Raw genomic sequence first — 6,605 nt, 5'->3', positions numbered from 1 at the left:
AAAAATGCTGAATTGTAAGGAAACCAGAGATAAGAAAACAAACCAGACCACCCTGCCCTAGGCGTGTGTGTGTGGGGTGTGTGTGTGTGTTTTTTTTATGGTAGTCACCTGTGACCAACAAAGAATAACCAGACCCTAAAAGGAAGTAAGCCATTAAAGATGTTATCACGAGTCCTTACTCAAGCCAAGACATCACAAGAATAAGTCCACAAGCTCCTTGGTCAGTTCTAAACAAAAGACTGTCAGTGGAGGCTCTCGTTGGCAACCTTGTCAGGACCCATCTCGCTCCTGGAGAGCTTTTTCTGTATCCTTGCTTAATAAACTTCTGTCCTTTAATTCACTCTCCTTTGTCTGGGAGATTCATTCTTCGACTCTGTGAGACAAGAACCTAGCTCCCCTGCTTCACCTCTGTCATTTTAGTCGTCTTCTCGGATGACATTCCAACCTTGTTGTGCCCTCTCTGGTTGGGGTATAATCACACTATTCCATTCCCCTGAACTTATCAATTGCCTCATCCAGTGATAAACCTGTAAGTTACACTGGGAACTATGTATATATTTTTCACAAAATTTGGCCTGATATATTTCCTGCCTTAGGATTTTTCAAAATAAATCTACTTAAAAAAGCCATCTCTGGTTTCAACATGTGACTATCAACTCAAATATTCCTACTCAGGTAAGGAAACCAGTGACAGCTTTGGTTCCTCAAGTTAAGTATCAGCTCCGTAACTATTATTAGATGGTGTAACTGAGTCTTGAAATTGGTTGTTAATTCCAAACCAGATTCACATACTTAAAAGCAAAATTTATTTATTCATTTATTCATTTATTTATTTTATTTAAATTCAATTAGCCACATATAGTCCATCATCAGTTCTTGATGCAGTGCTCAATGATTCATTAGTTGCGTATAACACCAGTGCTGATCACATCACGTAAAAGCAAAGTTTATATAAAAATTTAATTTATAGTTGTCTAGAGATGTTTAAGGCAAAAAATGTCTATGAAAACAGATGTATATTTTCAATTAAATAGGTAATTCAAGTACTCATAGCGTCTTCACCAGGTTTTTGGAAAAGCATTCTTAATTGATTTCTCAGCTTTATCCTTCCCGTATTGTAAAACTGTCCTAGAGTATAGATTTAACATAATAAATTCTATCCGTATTTGAAATATTTTTCTTTTTATGTGAAAAACTTATGTAATTATTGTAAGATGTCAAACTCCTAAATCTATTACTTATTTCTCTAACATGAAAGGGAGTGCTAAAAAATGATTTTATGTAAGTGTCAAATATGCTAGGTATGCTACTGAAGCATATAGCACGTTTAAATTCATTAAATATACTAATTAAGTCCAAGAATATATATTAAAAGTATATAAAAATATATGAGCAGAGACAGACAGTATTCACTAGAACCAGAACATTTTTGCTTGTGAATGCAAAGACTACATGTCTTTAAGATGTTAAATATCCCCAAAGTACACTTTTTAACATGATTCCAATTAAAAGGCATAATTCCAAATAAAAGAGTGGCTTGGCTCACACAGTTTGATTTACTATGACACTGGAAATAAGCCATCCTTAGTCTCTTGGGTTAGATCTAGATTCTTTAGTATTCAATGGGGAGCTCCTTGGGAATTATTGATTGCAATATAAACCACCATCAGAGAGTTATTTTTAATAATTTCTTCCTCTAACAATGTAGCATTTGCTTTATCATAGTTGAATATCATCGATGAATGCTTGTGAAGGGAATTTAAAATGTATAACAGAGACCTGTGGTATTTTAGTCGTTAGTAGTCCAAGTCTCTATGACTTTAGCATTGCAGAATATTCTGCTTCATTTGGCCACTTAAAAAAAATCGGTTGGGTTAGATATAATTCATAAGCCACAACTTTCTGGCTTTTGTCTTATTTCTGTTTTTTTTTCTTTTTCCTTTTCCTTCTTTCAATATCATTTCTGAATTATACTTGATAACATTCCCTGATTCTTACTTATGGCATAAGTTCTTTATAGAATGCTTGGAAATGCACTCAGCCAAATTCACACCCAAATTCCCCAGGAAAGCTCAAATTTGTGAAATTATTATAGTTTCAAGAAAAGTACAGAAGTTTCTAAAAGGTATCTATTGATATCTATCTATATCATATCTATATCTATAAAAATCAATGACAGCAATAACTCAGCCCACATTTAGGTAGACTTTAATTGATGTAAGTTATTGCACTAGGCACTATGAGCAACACAAAGGTGGAAAAAGGACATTCATATTGCTTGTATGTATCTTAAGAGTCTTACTGATGCCTTAGCAATGAGGCAAAGCAGTTTCTCTTAGTTGTGAGAGTAAGTCATTTTACCCACCATATGTTATTTTTACATATATTTGTGTAATTTTAACTTGAAATACATGAGAGAAGAATTTATAATTCGGGGCACATTTTTTGCCAGAAACAACTTGGAGGCATTTCAAGATAATCTTGTGAAAATCTTATACATACTTTTTATGCTGAAAATTTGACAGTCTTTGTAAGTGAGGCCTTCTGGGTCATATATATATAAATACGGAAAGAGAATAGTTCAAGAAACTATTGTGACAATAATTTAATAGATGTATTTTGTTCATTGTACTGTTAGAAAAAATGTTACTTTGAGTCTTCGCTGACAGCTGCCTGTAGGCAAACTATTAGTGCAACCAGTTAAGCCAAAGCATTAATCATAACTGCTTTTTAAGACAATCATTTTGGAGCTTTTACAAATGCTCTTAGGTTATGCCAATTTACTATTTAGGGATTCTCCTACTCTATTGGGCCCCAGTTTCATATTCAATCATAGGGAATCAATATCGTTCATCTTTAGGAATTAAATATGATGCATGTTTCTCAGAACTTCATTTCCCATGCATACAATTTGAGTATGTGTACAATTTGAGTATTCAATTAACATGAAGTCCTCTGTCTTCAGCCCAAACATGTACATGTAAAATATACGGCTTCTACAGCGTCCACCACAACCGACCGCAACCAAAAGGAAAATAGAATCAAATCTGGGAATGCTCAGCTGAACTTAGGCTCACATACACAAAAATGTATCTTCTATTGAGCATTTCTGCTATTTTGCTTTGTAACTGCAATGCGCTGTTGAGGGCTCCTGATCTATTATCTCCCACTGAGCATGTGGCTCTCACCATAGGGACAGTTCCTCCTGACGGGTACAACAGTCTCTTTCTAAATAGCACCGCTATTCTTTTCTGGAAGATTATGCTTGTTCTTCCTCCCCTTTGTCTCCTTCTCCTCCCCTCCCCCATTCCTCCTCCTCTTTTCTCGCTCTCTTGCCTGCCTGTTATTACGTTCTTCCATCAGGAATAGAAACTCCATTGCTATCTACTGATAAATACTTCAGTCTCCCATTGGTCTCTACAGCTATATCGACAACTGACATTGTGGCGTCATGGCATCCAGCTTGCGTGCGATCTGTCAGCGAAATAAGAGAGTACATCTTTCCTCTTTGTTCTTTTTCTTTGGCAGTTCCAATATGATGTTCTTTGTGGCTAAGGGTTAGGGACTTGGGGTTTTTAAAAAATATTTTAAGGTTTTGTTTACATACCTCTTTCCACAGTCTTTGCTGCTAAATTGCTGATTTACTCATAGGGTCTAAGTCCTTATTTCCTGGCATGGGTCCTCTCCTGGGAGATGTCACATTTGCAGTCACAACCACTTTCTTAGACCAATATATCAGTTTGACAATCAAGCCTACATTATTGGACATAACTGAGTCAATTTTTAATCTCTATCTACATATATCTTTTGAAGGGGAAAATATTAGAGTATATCAATGTTAAATAGAGTCTATGGATAGATATATTTCTTTATCAATAAGTTGTAATACACCAAACTGGTCATTATTGTTCCTAAACAGTTTTCAATGTTTGCGTTATTTACTGCAGCTTTTCTTGGTGGCATAAAAAAACATCATTGGTTCATAACATAATCAGCAGCAAATTTATTTTAACATTTTTATTATCACCTCAATAATAATATTCTGTTTGAATTTGAATTGTGACTATTAAAAAGTAATGTTGGGAATATTCACAGAAAAGGAGATTTTTGCTGTTGTCTCAGTTATAGGAATTCTGATAGAAATATTGCAGCATATAATTCACCAGAAAATGATAAAGAAGATTCAGAAGGTAAAGAAAAAAAAACTTCAAGTTCCTTAAACATAAATCATAATAATTGCAGGATGGTGTATATGAAATACATTAGTTTGAACAATGACATTTCAATATTTATTTTCCACATTTAACATTTGTTAGCCTGCTTTCATCTCAGTATGGAAAGAAATCATTCTAAGCTGCCTATTTTTCCTCCACAACGGGATACCATATTACAGAGTGTTATATTTTTTTCAAAGTGTTTTATTTTTTTAATTGAATACCTTGCTACTGAGTTTTATAATGCAATCCTTTTATTTGAAGTTTTTTTTTTTTACTAGTGAATATTATTGCCATCTCAAGTGTTTCCTTCAGTCTCCCTTTGAATCTTTAATAACAACAAAAACAAAAAAGGCAAATGCAACAACAAAGAAAAATTTCAGTTAGAGCAGTGTGATTCACACAAACTTTCAGGGAAAATAGTAATAAAAATTCTACTCTGTAAAAATCATTGGTTTTGTAAATGCTTATGGTACTTTTTACCCAAGAGTCTATAAATAACAGTCATGTGCCTTAATATAAAAGAGTATCATTGTTCATGTTGATGTTTTTAGCATTTCTCTCTTTTTAATTGTTTTATATTGATTGTCATATACAGAATGGTCAAGGGCAACAACTGTAAACAAATAGAAACCAAAATAAAAATATAGATGTAAAAAAACCCTAGATATATAAGTGCATTAATGAGCTATATAAGTGTAGGGCTAAAGGGGACATTTATTGTCAGGGAGAAGCCACAACATTGCACCTTTATGCCTTGCTAAATTGCATGGGAAGGGCTTTTGGAAAAAAAAAAATTCTTGTATCAACTTTGAATTAATATTTATATTCTTATTTTTCACAGGGCACTTAGAAAATGAATTTTTCATTAACATTAATCCAGACTGTTTAGAATAATTGCTAACCTGACAGGTGCTATATTTTGTCTTTTAAAAAGTGTCTTTCCTAGAACACTTATTTTGCTTAGTACATTTACACTATCCTATTCTTTCTATTTGCCATTTGCCAACCTGGTTTAATAAACTCAGTTTGTCCTAATTCTAACCGTGTTTGAATGTTCCAAGACTATATCACTTTCCTTTAACCCGGCATATGCTTATAACGAGGAACTCCTTCCATTTAGGTTCAAAAGAAAACATTTACTGTACCAGACTTATAGTAAAAATACTGGTCAAGTTGTTTGGGTGTAAAACATCAGTTTTTTTAATCTTTTTTTTTTAAGTAATGTATACCAAACCTCTCAATTCCATAATAAGTAGGTGGTTGCTCTTGAGTTTTCTCCTCACAATAGTTTAAAAGAGCATTTGAGCAAAGATCCAGATACTTCTAGTTTAAACATGATTGCTTGAAATTGTTTCATTTTTTTCTTCACATCTCTGGTTATACATGATGATGTGGATCCTGCTGTTTCATTGTGAAGATATGACTTGATACTTGAAGAAATACAATGTGGTGAAAATTTTAAGAAAGGGATAACTTAAATAATATGCTTCCATCAAGGCAAACATGGTGTGTGTGTGTATGCACATATATATGAGTTTATAATGTATTGATAAATGATTATTCAAATTGATTTTTATGTGTCATCCTTGCACAAGAGCTATGCTAATCTGCTCTGTACTGTTTCAATTTCAGTATATGTGCTGCCGGAGCAAGCACAATTCAAATTAATTTTTAAATTATGAAGGATACTTAAATATAAGTTGGAAAAATAAATGAATGTGAAATTCACCAAAAACATTATAGAAATAGAACAGAAAAACTTAAGACTTGAATTGACATCTATCTGTCAGTGATTTAAGAATCTGTAGCTTCACTGCAGGGCTTTCTTCTGAGTTCCAACAATATATCCACTGTTACTGGATATATCATGTAAGGCTCAAAATAAATTTGTAAGAAACTACCGTATGTAGTGGCATCTTTCATATTTTATTACACCTATCCCCAGCTTACTCTTCATAATCACCTTTAAAAACTTTAGTTCTCGAGGGATCGTCTCATTATTTTGCACACCTCAAGTCAGTCATTGCTCAGTCCACAGTAATTAGTCCAAGAGACAGACACCTGGCCCAAAGAGACCCAATAAGATCCTTTTCGATAAGTTGTTTGTTTTTTTTTAAATTTGGTTTTTCTTCCTCTGTGATCATCGCCTTCAAATTACAGGCAGCCGTATTGTTACCTATTATTGAGAACTGTTTGGGAATTAAGCTATGCAAATAAATCAGATCCAAGATATGTAGAAGGAAAAACAGTGACTTGAAGATATTGGTTCCAGCAGTGACTGTAGTCTGATTAATTCTTTGAAAATATCAGAGACATGGATCAATTGATTATGTTTAAAGTGAGGTCTATCTCTTACAACTGAGAAAATCTTATCTTTACCATTCATTG

General features: G+C 33.5%; 1 non-coding gene across 1 annotated transcript; it reads right to left on the bottom strand.

The window, feature by feature from the left end:
- Positions 1 to 5,766: 5,766 nt before the first annotated feature.
- LOC118552077 (U6 spliceosomal RNA) lies at positions 5,767 to 5,873 on the bottom strand. Its single transcript, XR_004925352.1, has one exon. It is a non-coding gene; the product is annotated as a U6 spliceosomal RNA (small nuclear RNA).
- Between the last annotated feature and the right edge of the window lie 732 nt (positions 5,874 to 6,605).

Source organism: Halichoerus grypus, chromosome 4 (assembly GCF_964656455.1).
Source record: "Halichoerus grypus chromosome 4, mHalGry1.hap1.1, whole genome shotgun sequence".
In the NCBI taxonomy this organism is placed as follows: domain Eukaryota; kingdom Metazoa; phylum Chordata; class Mammalia; order Carnivora; family Phocidae; genus Halichoerus; species Halichoerus grypus.
The sequence above is the reverse complement of the archived record's forward strand: the minus strand, read 5'-3'. Positions and strand labels throughout refer to the sequence as shown.